The sequence below is a fragment of the Colius striatus genome, chromosome 2 (genome assembly GCF_028858725.1).
Source record: "Colius striatus isolate bColStr4 chromosome 2, bColStr4.1.hap1, whole genome shotgun sequence".
Classification (NCBI taxonomy): Eukaryota; Metazoa; Chordata; class Aves; order Coliiformes; family Coliidae; genus Colius; species Colius striatus.
The window spans coordinates 33,781,397-33,796,541 of record NC_084760.1 but is presented as its reverse complement, the minus strand read 5'-3'; positions in this window follow the sequence as shown (position 1 = coordinate 33,796,541).

Sequence of the window (15,145 nt, the reverse complement as noted above, 5' to 3'; positions counted from 1 at the left end):
ATGAGGATGTTATGAGAGACAGTGTCAAAAGCCTTGCTGAAGTCAAGGTAGATGACATCCGCAGCTCTCCCCTCATCTAGCCAGCCGGTTATGCACTCATAGAAGGATATCAGGTTGGTCAAACAGGATTTTCCCTTAGTGAATCCATGTTGACTCCCCCTGAGAACCATCTTATCCTTCATATGTTCAGTGATAACATGCAGGATGAATTGTTCCATCACTTTTCCAGGGATGGAGGTGAGGCTGACCAGTCTGTAGTTTCCTGGGCCGTCCTTCTTGCCCTTTATAAGACTGGCGTGACATTGGCCTTTCTCCAATCTCCCAGTTATAATTAAGACTAAACCAGAAAGATACAGTTGTAAATTATTCAAACATATATTTAGGTGAATTTATGCTTTCAACCAGATCTTTATGCAAAACTTATTTTAAACCAAACTAGTGGCAGAGCTCTTTCAAATATAATTTCCTACTAGCATTCTTTTTCCTGTGAATAGAATAGATAATCTTAATATGAATTTGGGTGAGTATTCAATGCGATGACTTGAAGGATTCTAGTGAGATATGGTATCACCTGCTCTTATAGAAATTATGGATTTACTAAAAAGAAACAGTACATTTATATCAAGTTTGGTTGATGTATCTTCCTTATTCAGAGCACTCAAAGTCAATCTCCTGGGTTCTGCAGGATACACTCTAGTGCCCATATCAAGGTTTTTTGTTTGAACACGCCATATAAAATGTCCTCATATTAAAAAACCCTTTCCATTGCTACAATAAACAGAAAAGTTGGAATTCCTCATCAGTATACGTCTTGAATAATGAAGAACTGATGATTACAGGAAGCTGCTAACAATAGTTTTGACCCAAGCTTAACAGTCTTCAGTGAACTAAACATCATACAATTCTACAGGATTTTTTAAAATGCAAATTCTGTACTGCCATTAATTAAAGATAGTTCTACAAGGACCAACACTCAAAATATGAAATCAATTGATCATTTTCATTACAATTCTGTGGAAAGTGTGAAATTCAAGTATATGATTTTCTTTTAGGTCATATGACAGGTAGACTTTCATCTGAGACTCTAGGTGTTGACTATTTTTCCACTTGGCAAATATTTACAGTAAATTGTATTCTTTCTCTTAGCTCCAGAATAGATCATGCTTTTTAAAGCACTTGATGATGGATCTGTTACAAAGCATTTCAGAAATGATCCAAACTGTTAATCTTTGAAGACAAATTGTTTTTTCTCCCTGCTTTTGATTCTGATTCCAGGACCAAGAGAAGACAGAAATCCAGCACAGTGTCGTATTTCTGCCAATGGAAAACTTGTGAGCTTTCAGAGGACAAAGACTGTCAGGATCCAGAGTATGACTCTTTAGAAATTTAGTTCTTTCTACTTGCCATGGTTTAGGCCTAGCCAGCAACAAAGCACCACAACAGCCTCTTAATCACTGCCCTCCATCCACTCACATCCTCCTTAGGATGGTGGAGGCTGCAGCAAGATGGGAGGAAAAAAAAAGATAACCAAGGATGTTGTGGATTGAGACAAGGGCAGGGAGGGCTTACTGCCAATTACGGTTCCGGGCAAAACAGACTCCACTATTCGACTTAGAAAGGAAGGTAAGACCGCCCTCCCCCATCCCTCCTTTCTTCCCGGGCCCAGCTCATTGCTCCCAATATCTCTACCTCCTCTCTCCTCAGTGGCTCAGGGGAGCAGGGAATGGGGGATGTGATCATTCTCTCACAGGTGAGCTCTGTCACTTCTCTCTTCTCAGAGGAGGATGATTCCTTGCATTCTTCCTCTGTTCCAATATGATCCGCATGGTTGCTTCTCTCTATTCCATCTTTGCACCATCACCAGCCACAAAGGAAGGAAGGAACAGTCAGAAAGAATATGAAGCACTCTTCCAGCTTCTACTTTTTAAAAAGTGATCAAGAAGGTGCCTAATTGGCTCATCCCCAGAAATGAATCCAACTCAGAGCTGGGGGGGGGTGGAGCAACTTGTTACAGGAGCCATCTTTACAGTCCCTTCCGCATTACCAGAAATAACTCCACACAAAATCATTACAGCATTTCAGGCCAGATTGCTGATAAGAGAGAACTATAGAGGAAACCTTTACGGCCTTATTGCTCATTGAGAAAAAGTTGGAAGAAAGCTCAGCAGAGCCTTTTCTCTATGAGCTCTTCAGAAAAAGCTCAACTTTCCCCCCGCTTTTGCTTGGGAGCGGCTTTTAAGCTGAGGGTCTGGACCTTAGCCCTTGCCTGAACTACACTACAGCAGCACTGCGGCTACATCTGTGTCTGGCCATGGATCCTATTAGCTTGTGTCATGACCTTGACCTGTAGAGATGATTGAATGACTTGAACTCAGATCTAGATCTGCCTTGTCAATTTGGACTTGTCTGATGATAATTAGACTCTTGACTGACCCTAGTTACCATCATTGGATCTTGTTTCTCAGGTATTATAGCACTGTGCTATTGTTGTCCACGAGGCCACTGCTTCTGTGTGTCTTGCCATGACTTCTGGCTCTGACTGACCTTTCTTTACAAAGAAGTCTGCTCTCATTATTCCTTGATAAAGACTACAGTCTACAAATATATGACTTGTTACCACCTTTCAGCCCTTAGTGTCTGGCTACACATCACTCCATCCACCAGCCGGATTGCATTTAGAAAAGAGCTCAGAGGAAGGTTTTTCTCAGTCTAAACTGAATGTTTAATTGTTGAATCTGTTGATTATTGCTTTGTTTGCTGCTCTGAAACTGGAAGTCTTGCAGGAGCAAAGGATCAGAGGCATGAGTATTGGCATAACTTAACATTATAATGTCATTAATGAGGTTATATATATGATCATCTGATAATGTCTCTGCACAGGATCCTGTTTCACTGATAACCGATTCTAGAATGAGTTGACATTAGTGTTTGTCCATAGACACGAATTTCATTTGAACAATATTTTTTTTCCACATAAAGAGAAAGATCATGTTGAGAGAAATGAATAAAGAAAATTGAAAAGCCATTACTTTTAATAAAGTTGTCACAATTATGCATGTCTTATGCTTTCCAGATTTTTTCCTATCTAATCAATAATAAACTTAATTAATCTTTGCAGGAATTTGAATTTAATATAATTTAAATATCTTTAAAGAAAAGAGTACAATTACATTGAATATTTGAATTAATTTGGTTTATCATTTGCAGTATCACAGCCTGAATGATTAAGAGCAGCAAAAGACAGGAAAGCACTGAAGAACTCAAAGTGTAATTTACAGTAGCTTTCTAGAGATTTATGTATTTCTTGGATAAATTTCTATTCTGTAGTGTCTAGTAAAAGCAACGAAAACCGCAAAGACACTCTAAAAGAAATTTATTTTAAATTAAGATAATATTCAATAGCAAATCAGATATGAATGAAAATTCAACATCTATTTGAAAAGAAAACCATGATTGCTTTGATCCTGAATAATGCAGTTGTTTCACTTATTCATCTCCATAAATGGAAAAAAAAGGAAATAAAAGGAAAAAGAAGACAGTAAAATAGTATTTTTGTGATCGTTTTTTGTCATAGTAAAATTCTTATCTAAATTAACTATACAAAAATATTGCCTTGTACCTTCAAAGCATATGTTAGATGCAGAAGACATCATTAGGAATGGCTTAACAACAAACAATACTTAACAGGTCAAAATATCTATGTTTTGGAAGAAGAGAAAAAGAATGTAATACAGAATGTAATTGTTGGTTTTTGGGTTTTTTTTAATCATAGAGTTACAGAATGGTGGGGGTTAGAAGGGATCTCTAGAGATCATCCAGTCCAACTACCCTGCTAAAGCAGGTTCACCTCAATCAGAAACGATTCCAGGCAGAGTCAGAAAACCTCCAGAGGAAACCACAAGCTCTCTGTTCCAGTGCTCCCTCACCCTTATAGTAAAGAAATTTTCCCTTGGGTGGAAAAAATAGGTGGAACTTTTGTGGAGTCAGAGAGAAATATTGTTAGTATTTTATGTTCGGCTAGTGTTGTGTCTCATATTCATTGATAACAAAACAAGGAGAAAACATCTGCTTTTCTTGTATTCCTGATCCATCAATTGGATAGCCCATCAGAAAAACAAATGTTATTTCACTTATTTAGCTCTACCTTTGTTTATAGAACAGAGGTGACTGTTAATTATAGAAATTACTACTCCAAGGGAGTGTCATAGCACAGGAGCTTTAAGTCATTTTCTGCTGAAAACATTGAGTAGTTTTGTGTAAGAGTCAATATTTGCAGATGTGATCAAGAGAACGGTAATTTGATTTGTGGATAATATGCATAACTGTATAAGAGAGTCCCATAGCTCTTTAAAATACTGATAACCAAGACAATTATTAGATTTAATAAAATGCAAATACTAATAAAGTAATCTAGTATATTAAAAAAAAAAATCTGTTAATTTTCATTCTCTTGACATCTTTGTATCAGTTGGTATCAACCCTAGTAACAAACTACTATTAACTCTAAAGTGATTGGATTGTTTTCTGCAAAAGCATGGAATAAGAAGGTGATATATTTCCCAAATGGTGACGGTTTATACTTAGATCTAACACTGCTCTTGAAAACAAACACCAACATTTTCTGTCAGTTCTGTGTTCTATAAGACATTCTGTAAATTTTATCACCGGGGAAGCAAATTTTACTCATCAGTTGCTGCAAAGGAAAAAGATGTATCTTGAGATTTGAGGACTAGACAGAGCACTACTGGTCTCATCCAGAGTCACATATCTTTAGTTTTCTGGTTTAGATTTCTGACATCTCCTTCTTTGGAGGAAACGTTCCATTTGCACAAAATACTGCAATCTTTCTTCAGACCATCTCTATCAACCAGAACTGACTATGCCATGTTTTATACTAACAGACCAGTGTGACAAATCATGCGCTAATACGATTCAGAGCATTGAAGCCTCCTAGCAGGCTCTCAGAAGGAAGAAATGCTGTAGCACATAACAAATAATAAAATTGGAAGTATCAATATTTTCCCAGTCTCATGGATACACAGCCATGTCTCTCAAATTCAAACAGCAGATGCATATCAGCAAAGACTGTTGCCTCTAAAGTACTTGCAAATTATTTTAAACAAACCAATTTTATGAAATGCCATGTACTAAAATAGAAAAATTCTGCACATGACACTGGCAACTTCTTTTTTTATGTGTTGGGGGTTTTTTGGGGCATGCTTTATGAGAAACCATCCTTATAACAGCAGAAAGTCAATGTTATCCAGAGTAGTTTAAATAGATTTGTTAATTCTCTTGATAGAAAAATGCTACAATTTCTGTCATATCTGGAGGAGATTTGAACAGTTAAAGAACAAATGCCAGAAGTAGCACTTAACACTAAAATGGAGAAATTCTGAATCTTCAGAAGGGAGGAATAGCTAAGGATGTTACTTTTAACTTTACCATCTATCAGGTCATTACTGCCTTCCTATATTTATAGTTTCACTCATGCTACCCCAGAAAAACATCAACTTGAGCATAAAATTATCTGAAATTTGAGTTAGAACAGTTCATCTCTAACTAAAGATAATGAAGACTGGACTCAAGATAGCAACAGTCCAAAATTACTTTCTTATCTTTTGGCCTAGGGTAGAAATAAGAAAATGTGGTAGAATTCCTACAGGTTTCAGCACGGCCAGAATTTAGATCTTACAGCGTATTTGAGATCTACATACAGTATGTATATGAGGAAGCTACTTGCACCAAAAAGCAAAGGATGTATACTGATCTGTTATTGAAAGCTTAGTGAGTGTAAATAGTGATTTTAATTGTGATGCAAGAAATAATCTTGTGAATTTCCTAACCATCAAAATAACAGTTCTAAGGAGGGAAGACTTTTTTGACAAAGAACACTTAAAAAACAATTTGAAGAATGGTATCAAAGACCATAATCTTTGATTCTCTAGAAATAATTTTTACCACTCTTAGATGTCAGATCAGACCTTTTGTCTATTTATTCTAAAGTGACATGTCCAAGACAGAGACAGAAAAATATGGTCACTCCTGAAAATGTTGATTGATCAATGGGGTAATTTTGTTCAGTGAGATTTTTTTAACAGATTAGATTATGTTATAGGCAAAGGATTTACATGTTCTTATCTCATTAAAAAAAGACTGAAAGATTATATCTCATAAAAACAAAGTTTTGTGCAGGTCATAGCATAAATGAATGACCTATTCATTCCTGAGTTGTTGCAGCTCATTGTGTGGTATATTACTCTAAATCACCATCTGCTTAATTTTTTATTAGTATATTGGACTATGAAGCATGGCCTTTGTTGCATAGTTTTTGTCAGAATTAACTTTAGTGGCTGAAGACGTCACTGTTTGCACAGCTGGAAGTGGTAACCTGATCAAACAGCACAATGAAAACTGACAGAAACCAGGCGTCATGGTTCCCACACACTGACTTTGATTTTTTCCTGAAGTGGCCCAGAGATATTCTCACAATACAGCATAGCAAAGATGCTGCCTCCTAGACAAATTTGTTAAGGCAAAGTCAAAACCCTAGTTTGCATCACTGGTGAAGGTGATCTCAACTGAATGACTTTGCCTTGAAACTGTCTGATAGAATTATTCTACTTCCAGACAAAATAGGTTTATAGTTTAGAAAAAAGTCTCGACATGTTCTCCTGTGATGATGGTTGCAGGTCTCAGGTGAGATGCAGCAGCTTTTCTTGGGCTTTGTTGAAGTATAGTCCAAAAAATGAAATAAAATGTCCTGAATACATGGTAGTTAACAGTGATTCAGATGCAGCTAGAAAACCAGGAAATCAGAAGCACTGAGTATTTGAAAATACTGTCCTTAATTCCAAAAGCTGTTCCAAATGTATATATCCAATCCTACTAATCTGTGCAGTCATTCTTCATCAATGAGATTTTCAAGTCCTTGCATCATCAAAACTCTCACTACCCAAGAGAAATTGAACTTCTAAATTAAGTTGACTAGAAGTCACCCATTTAGTTCTTTGTCTGGATTCAGTACATTTTGGTTTTATATATGTGTGTACTCCCATGTGAATGAAGCCAATAATGTAACTTGTAAAAGTGGAGTAAAAAAATCCAAAGATTTTCTTTCAACTGTTTTCTATGTGGTTTTTTTGTTTTGTTTTGTTTTTATTTTTTATTTATCTGAGAAGCAGGAAATAATTTCCTAAAAAAACATGATTCTGAACATGCTTTCACAAAAACTGATAACATTTTGAAGTTTGTTCATTTAGAATGCTGTTCTTTGTCCTTTACTAATACAGCACTTTAGTTGTTAGCATATGAGGCTGTTTTCAAAATAGTGTCTCAAATGCAGAAAAAAAGAGAACTATATATGCCATTCCAAAAATCAGGATGTAGTCCCTGAGGCTTCATCCTACAATGTACTGAAAATTTCTTTTCATGTTCAGAGACTTGTCCAATTCCATGTGGGATGTGAGATCCTTTGCAATCACAGTAGATTAAGCTTCCAATGCTCTCTTTATAGCCTTTTTATTTGTTGATGTGGAGTTAAATTTCACAAAGCCTTTTTCTATGATTATAAGGAGTCATATAACACATAGAAAAAAAAAAAATAAATGGTAACGCTTGAGTGAATAGAAAAACTTACTAATATCATCAAGAGACACTGACTCATGTGAACAAGATATTGCTTAGGCATATAGAGTCATTTCGCTTCCAAAAGACCCCTAAGATCATCAAGTCCAAATGTAAACTTAACACTGCCAAGTCCACCACTGAATCATGTCCCTAAGCACCACATTTACATGTCTTGTGCTCTAGACTTTTCATCAGCTTCTTGTATTGAGGAGCCCAATATAAAATTATAGAATCAAATCAGACATTTTTTTAAAAGGAAACCAGTATTTCGAACAAGGAATAAAATAAAGTTGAATAGTGCATTTATTATAATTTACATCAGGTTTATATCAAATGAAAGGCTTTAAATAAGTACTTTTGATCTTATTTTTCTTGGAAAGAATTTTCTCAATTTAAATATTTGCCATTTGTTTTAAGAAAAATATCATTATGTATGAAAAAGAGGAGAAATAATATTAACTTGAAAGTAATTTCTGAGAACTTCCTGGCTGATGAGGAGTAGACTGAGAATCCAGGGAGTTCTTTGATAATCCTATTTCAGATTTCTTAAATTTCTTAAATTAAGATCCCACCTGCAATCCTGCATTCAGCTCTGTGGTCCCCAGTATATAAAATACAACAATGTTTGATCTGCTTCAGACGAGTGCCACAAAGATTTACAGGGGAGTGGAGCAAAGAAACCACCAAAAGAAGTGATGCAAAGGTAATTATCACCTTCAACAATATGGCTGATGCCTAGGTAGTCTCTGACAAATGTGAGGTCTCATGAGAGTGGAGTAGAGGGAGAGATTCATCTCTCTCAACCTGCTGGCCTGCTGGGAGAAGGAGGAATGGGAGATGTTTGGAGTGAGGACATTAGTCTTCCCAAGTAACTGTTAGGCATGATGAAGTTGTTTTCCAGGAAAAGGCTAAACATCCATCTGCTGATGGGAAGTACTGAATTAATTTCTTATTTTGCTTTGCTTGTACACACAGTTTTGCTTCATCTTTTAAACTCTCTTTATCTCAACTCACAGGTTTTCTTGGTTTTGCTTTTGTTATTCTCTTCCCTATCAAGGATAAGCAGAGTGAGTGAGCAGTTGAGTGAGGATTTAGCTGCCAGTCAGGGTCTTGTTTTAACTGCTGGAAAGTGTTAATTCATCTATTGTCTCTGACATAGCACTCTGTTATGTGAAATATCTGATATAACTCTTTCTGTCTCCATTTCCTTGTTTTACTTTTCACTTGTTTTGACAAAATAAATACCAAAATGCAATCGTTCACATAATCTTGTTAATATTCACCTAGTAATTCAAACGACACTGCTCTTATGTCATTCTTTGCTGCTTAAACTTTTCTCTTAGAGTTTTTTTCCCATATAATATTTCAGAAAGCAAAAAGGGATGAATAAGTAATCTTATCTATCAAAAACTCACATTCAGAATATGTAAAAAGCTTTTTAAAATAATCATCTTTCACGGATTCATAGAATCATAGAATGGTAAGGTTTGGAAGGGACCTTCAGAAATCATACAATCCAAATCTGCTGACAAAGCATGTCCACCTAGGTCAGGTCGCACAGAAAAGTGTCCAGGTAGGTTCTGAAAACCTCCAGAGAAGTAGATGCAACATCTTAACTGGGCAGCCTGTGCCAGGGCTCCCTCATCCTCACTGTAAAATAGTTTTTCCTTATGATTAAATAGAATTTTTTTTATGTTCCAGCTTCTTTCCATTACCCCTTATCCTATCACTGTTTGTAACAGGAAAAAGTGATGCCCCAATCTTCTGACATCCACTATTTAGATATCTGTAAATATTAATGAGATCCCCTCTCAGTCTCCTTTTCTCTAGACTAAACAACCCCAGATCCCACAGACTTTCCACATAAGGAAGATGGCCATCTTGGTGGTCTTGTGCTGGACAGAGTCCAGCACATCCCTGTCTCTCTTGAGCTGAGGAGCCCAGAACTGGACACAGTACTCCAGATGAAGCCTCACCAGGGCAGAGGAGAGGAGGAGAAGAACCTGCCTTGACCTGTTGGCTATATTCTTCTTGATGCATCCCAGGATGCCATTGGTCTTGGTCACGAGGGCACATTGCTGGCTAATGGTTAGCTTATTATCAATCAGGACTCCCAGGTGTCTCTCTGCAGAGCTGCTCTCCAGCCTGCACTGGTGCATCCGGTTTTTCTTCCCAGATGCAGAACTCTGCACTTATCCTTGTTGAACCTCATGAGGTTCCTCTCTGCCCACTTCTCAAGCCAGTCAAGATCCCACTGAATGGCAGCACAGCCTTCTGGGGAATCAGCCAGTCCTCCCAGTTTGGTGTCATCAGCCAACTTGCTGAGGGTACACTCTCCTCCCTCATCCAAGTCATTGATGATGTTGAACAAGATTGGCCCCAGAAACGTTCCCCCTGGAACCCTACTGACCACAGGCCTCCCTCTCAATTCTGTAGGTTGTGTCATTCAGCCAGTTCTTGATCCACCTCACCATCCACTCATCCAAGCCGCAGTGCCTGAGATTTCTGATGAGTATGTTATGAGAGACAGTGTCAAAAGCCTTTTACTATTTCTTTAATTTCTTCCCTCTATATTTTCAGACTCCTGCATCATAGGAATCTATCATGTGGTCTACCTCTTGGTACAGATTTTGGCAGCTTGGACTTGACTTGGCTTTATTTTTCTTAACATTTCTCACTTTTCCATAATTTGTTTATTATGTCATGGAACATTTGCTATTAATGTATCTTTCCACCAGTTTTGACACTATACTCAAATTTTCTTAAACTTTCTGATTTTACTCTCACTCTGTATCTCTGTTGAAACCGAACACTATATACTTCCTTCATACTACTTGGCATTATGTAGTTTCTTAATATTGTTTCTATATCTAGTACAAACTTTCCTAAATATGGTAGGTATATTTTAAGCCACCAGTATATTCCAGAACATGTATCAATCTGTCATCTAAAATCATATGAAAACAAATAAACACAGATAACTCTCTTTCTAGTTACTTAATTAGCAAAGATACTATGAGACCAATTTGACATATAGTTGAGAGGGAATATGAGGCTCAGGCACATACAGTCTACTTTCCTTGTAAATTATACTTTAGATCACCAGCGTGGAAAATATCATTTCACACTTGATCTGTTACTTTGGGGAAAAGAACATTAAGATTCACATTTCCTTCCCAGTCTTCATCTTCAAAGGCTCATCTGATGTTACCATAAGTCTGGTATGTATTGCATACTGCAATATTGCTTCCCAGACATGTTAGAAAGCCCGCTTCTCGTCTCTCTATCTCTCCATCTCTCCATCTCTCTATCTCTCTGTCTCTATCTATTTGTCTATCTATACTGTCATGTTGTTTTTTCTTTTGAGAATTAGAATGCTGAAAATATCTACTTCCATATTCCTTAAAAGCTATATTATTTTTTCTTATCTCATTTGTTGAACTTTTGTTGTAAGATTGGTTCAGCATGAAGCAGAAATGTGGGTAGCACTCAGGGTAACGATGAGTTTCACTTTCATTTGAAGAACTTCCTGTGGGGTGAAGGATTCAGAAATAAATTTATCATGAGATGAAATCTTTTAGAAAAGACAATTCCAGTGAAAGAAAATCTAATGAGAATTATTCTTTTCTGTGAGGCATGGTATTGTCACTCCCTTGTGTAAAATTAATTAAACTGACAAGATTTCACTGTAGACCTAAATGTTCTACAGCTGCAGAACTATGTATAGCAGATGTGAAGCACTACAAACTCTACTAGAGGAACTCTGACAGCTGTCACAAACTCTCTGCTCATTGTCAAGTGACACTGTCAATCCCATTATTTACATCTTTGCATGCCAAGACAATGTTATCAGCTTCAAGCAAGTAAAAGGAAAGTTTGAAGACCTATCGCAGAAGGCTTATAATGGTGGTTTCATTAAGTTCATATCCAAAGTTAATTTGTAGAAGTAAATCAAATACAGACAAATCCAGCATATTAATCAAAGTTATCAGAATTCATCTATATAAGCTGCAAGTGTTTAAAAATTCTGGTAACCAATGTTTGTCACACATCAGCCATAAATTATCACAGTTTGGTAATAAAGAACCATTTAGCCTATGCTAGGATTAGGTAGTACAAATAACTGAGAAATGTCAGAAATAATGTAAATTTAACCACTGTTAGAAGAACAGAGCCTTGAACTGTGTCAAATTTGCTAAGTTAAATGAATAACTAATGCCCACAGTGCAGAGCCTTGGTTTTAAGTAACAAGAAAGTAAAACAGGCTATTCTGGACATCTGAATTCCATTGTATGATTCCAGAAGTCTATTTAAACTAGATTATTCCTACAGGAAATTTCTCCTTTGAATTTTAACATGTCAGAATGGACACAAATCAGAAAATATCCTCATCTATTATTTTGTCTGAATTATCTTAACATTAGAATCAAGTGTCATGTTCTTTGTAAACTATAAAACACTAGAGGCAATATAAGCCTACTGTTGAATGAGTCGGTTATCCTGGTGACAGAAGATACAGAGAAGGTAGTTACTGAATGCCTTCTTTGCCCCTGTCTATACTGCTAGAAGCTGTCCTCAGGAGCCCCAGGTGCCAGAGAAAATCAGGTTAAAAAATGAGTTTGTTTGGTTGATGAGGACTGGGTCAGGGGTCAGTTGAGTAGTCTTGAATGTGCATAAATCCATGGGCTCCATTGGGGTGCATCCACGGGTGTTGAGGGAGTTGATGAAAGTCACTGCTAAGCCACTCTCCATCATTTTCAGTAAGTCACGGAGGAGAGGTGCCTGAGGACTGGAGAAAAGCAAATATGAGAAATCCATAGGCCACTTTAGGGGACAACTGTGAAGAAAAAATGTTTATAAAACGTTTTGGAGATATACAAGTTTTTCTTGAGTTTGTCATGGATCATTTGTGCAAAGGTAGGATGCACTTGATCTCATGAAAGACTATTTCTTCTTCTCTAATAGTACAAATAAGAGAAGAGACTGAGGGAGTTAAGATTATTTTGACTTGAAAAAGGAAGTTTTGAAGGTGAAATAATAGCAAACTTTTAAATCTGCAGAGGAGGTTATTAGAAGATAGAGCAAGGTTCTTTACTGATATGTACACTAAGAAAACTATAAACTGGTCATAATTTGGAATGCATGAGGATTCACAATTAGAATAACCAAACATTTGAGCAAGTTGCACTTACAGATTACATAGTCTTGGTCCTTGGAGGTCCTTAAATTTCAGTTGGTCAAAATCCCGAGGAAATGGTTTGAACTCAGTGCCCAGATGCTTTTGAGCTGGTGCCTGGATTAGAGACCATCTGAGAGATTAGAAAACAAAACCTGGCCATACTAAATTATTCAGAACTTTTTCATCAAAGTGATCAGAATTTCCTCCTTTCTCTTTTTCAAAGATTCTTAAAAATAAAATAATCTGGTGGCCTATGGGGTAGATTATGAGGGCCTTAATTGTATTTTTTCAGTAAATTTAATCCAAATTTTAAATTTTCCCTTTTGAGATCAGAGTTCAGAAAACTGTTGATACTTCCAGCTGTAAATTATGATAGGGTAAAAACAACATTACTGACCAATCATACAACCATAGCTTCACAAATCCTATTGTCTGCAAAGAGAGCTTACCTAATAACATTTGCTTTTGTTCTCACTCTCTTTTTCACTTTTACCTTCTGAAAATGTGGTTAATGAGATTTTACATTTATTATGTTTGGTAAGATCCTGTGCTATTTAGGTGAATTAATTCCCGTTCTGGGAAAATAAAAAAGAACCACAAATGTTTGAATGTACAAATTCACTTAGTTTTGGTCTTACATAATTAAATGTGGGGAAAAGTTATGAGATTTATATTTTCAAGATTTTTTAAATAAAATGTATAATTGTTTAGGATTTTTATTATGAAACAGGATCAGATGTAAGCTGCTTCTGGGATGCATTCTGAAGGACCCTAGAGGATAATCCTGCTGTGAGTGGTCAGTCATATTGAGGACTGAAAGAAGTCCTATGTGATGTTAGCCCCATTTAATGTCAGTGAGAGTAATCATGGAAAGCAGAGTAAATCCATGCAGATAACGATGTCAGTATCTCTCTCTTAAAACCATGGAAAATATTAGAAAATCTTTTTGAAAGATCTGGCCCTCAGTTCTCAGCACTCTAAAACACAAAGAACCATCAACATCTAGTATGTTTCTAATGTATCATTTTAAGAACAAAATACATTGCATGAAGGGCACTGTCAGGATGAAGTTGAAAAGTATTCTCAAGGTATATTTCAATGCATAATTTAGAAAACATTTCCTTCTATCCCTATTTTCTTACTTATTTATTTGTTTAGAAAAGCAAACTTACTTATTTTCTGATGCATAGCAGGAACATTTTTTTTCCTTCTAGATACTCACAGACCCATTGATACTCAATGGTTTATGAAATCTTTAATAAATAACATTATATCTTATCTCTATAAGCTCAAATCAATACAATACTGGAAAGATAACGTCATCCCCAACCTTTATGTTTCATATAATTTTTATTACACTTAGATAAGTCAGTAAGTCTGCATGCAGAAATTGAACATCACCTTATAAAATGAGCTTTTGAAACTTTCAGTAAAAGTTGCAGTCAGTTTTGCGATAGAAAGCAACAGTGTCAGCCTGTCATTAGAAAATAAACTGGACACATGACACTAAAAATAAAAAAATATTTTACAAATTATGTGTATAAACAAAAGTATTCTATACATTTAACCCCTTGCCAGCATTTGTCTAACATGTATGATTTGATTTTTATGTTAATTGTATGCATAAGAATAGGCACCAAACATCCAACGTCTTAGGATTTTTTGAAAACTTTATTACTGTTTTGAAACAGTTTTGAGCCTTCCACACAAATAAGGACTTGCAGGTACAGAAATGTTGATAATTATATCAAGTAAAGCATTTTTAAAAGAAGATAAATATAAAAAAAGCACAGTCTAATATTGAATTGTCTCAATTATTTTGGTAAAATTGCAATGACTTTTAAGATATCAAGTCCAATCACTAATCTAATACCACCAATCCCACCACTAAACCATGCCCCTATGAACTGACCACAGGAGAGGAGAGAGAGAAAATCAAGAGTGAAGTTGAACCTGAGAAGAACTAAGAGGAGGGGAGGAGAAGTTTCCCAGGTTTGATTTTATTCAATTTCGTATTGACTTGATTGGTGATAAAATAAATCTTCCCCAAAGATGAATCTATTTTGTCCATGACAGTAATTGGTGAGTGATTTCTCTGCCCTTAACTTGACTCATGAGCCTTTCATTATATTTTCTCTCCCCTGTCCAGTTGGGGAATCACAGAATCACAGAATGACAGTATGGTAGGAGTTGGAAGGGACCTCTAGAGATCATCTTGCTAAAGCAGGTTCACCTCAATCAGATCACACAGGAACAGGCCCAGGTGAGTTTTAAAAACCTCCAGAGAAGGAGATTCCATAGTCTCCCTGGGCAGCCTGAGTGCTTCCTCACCCTCAT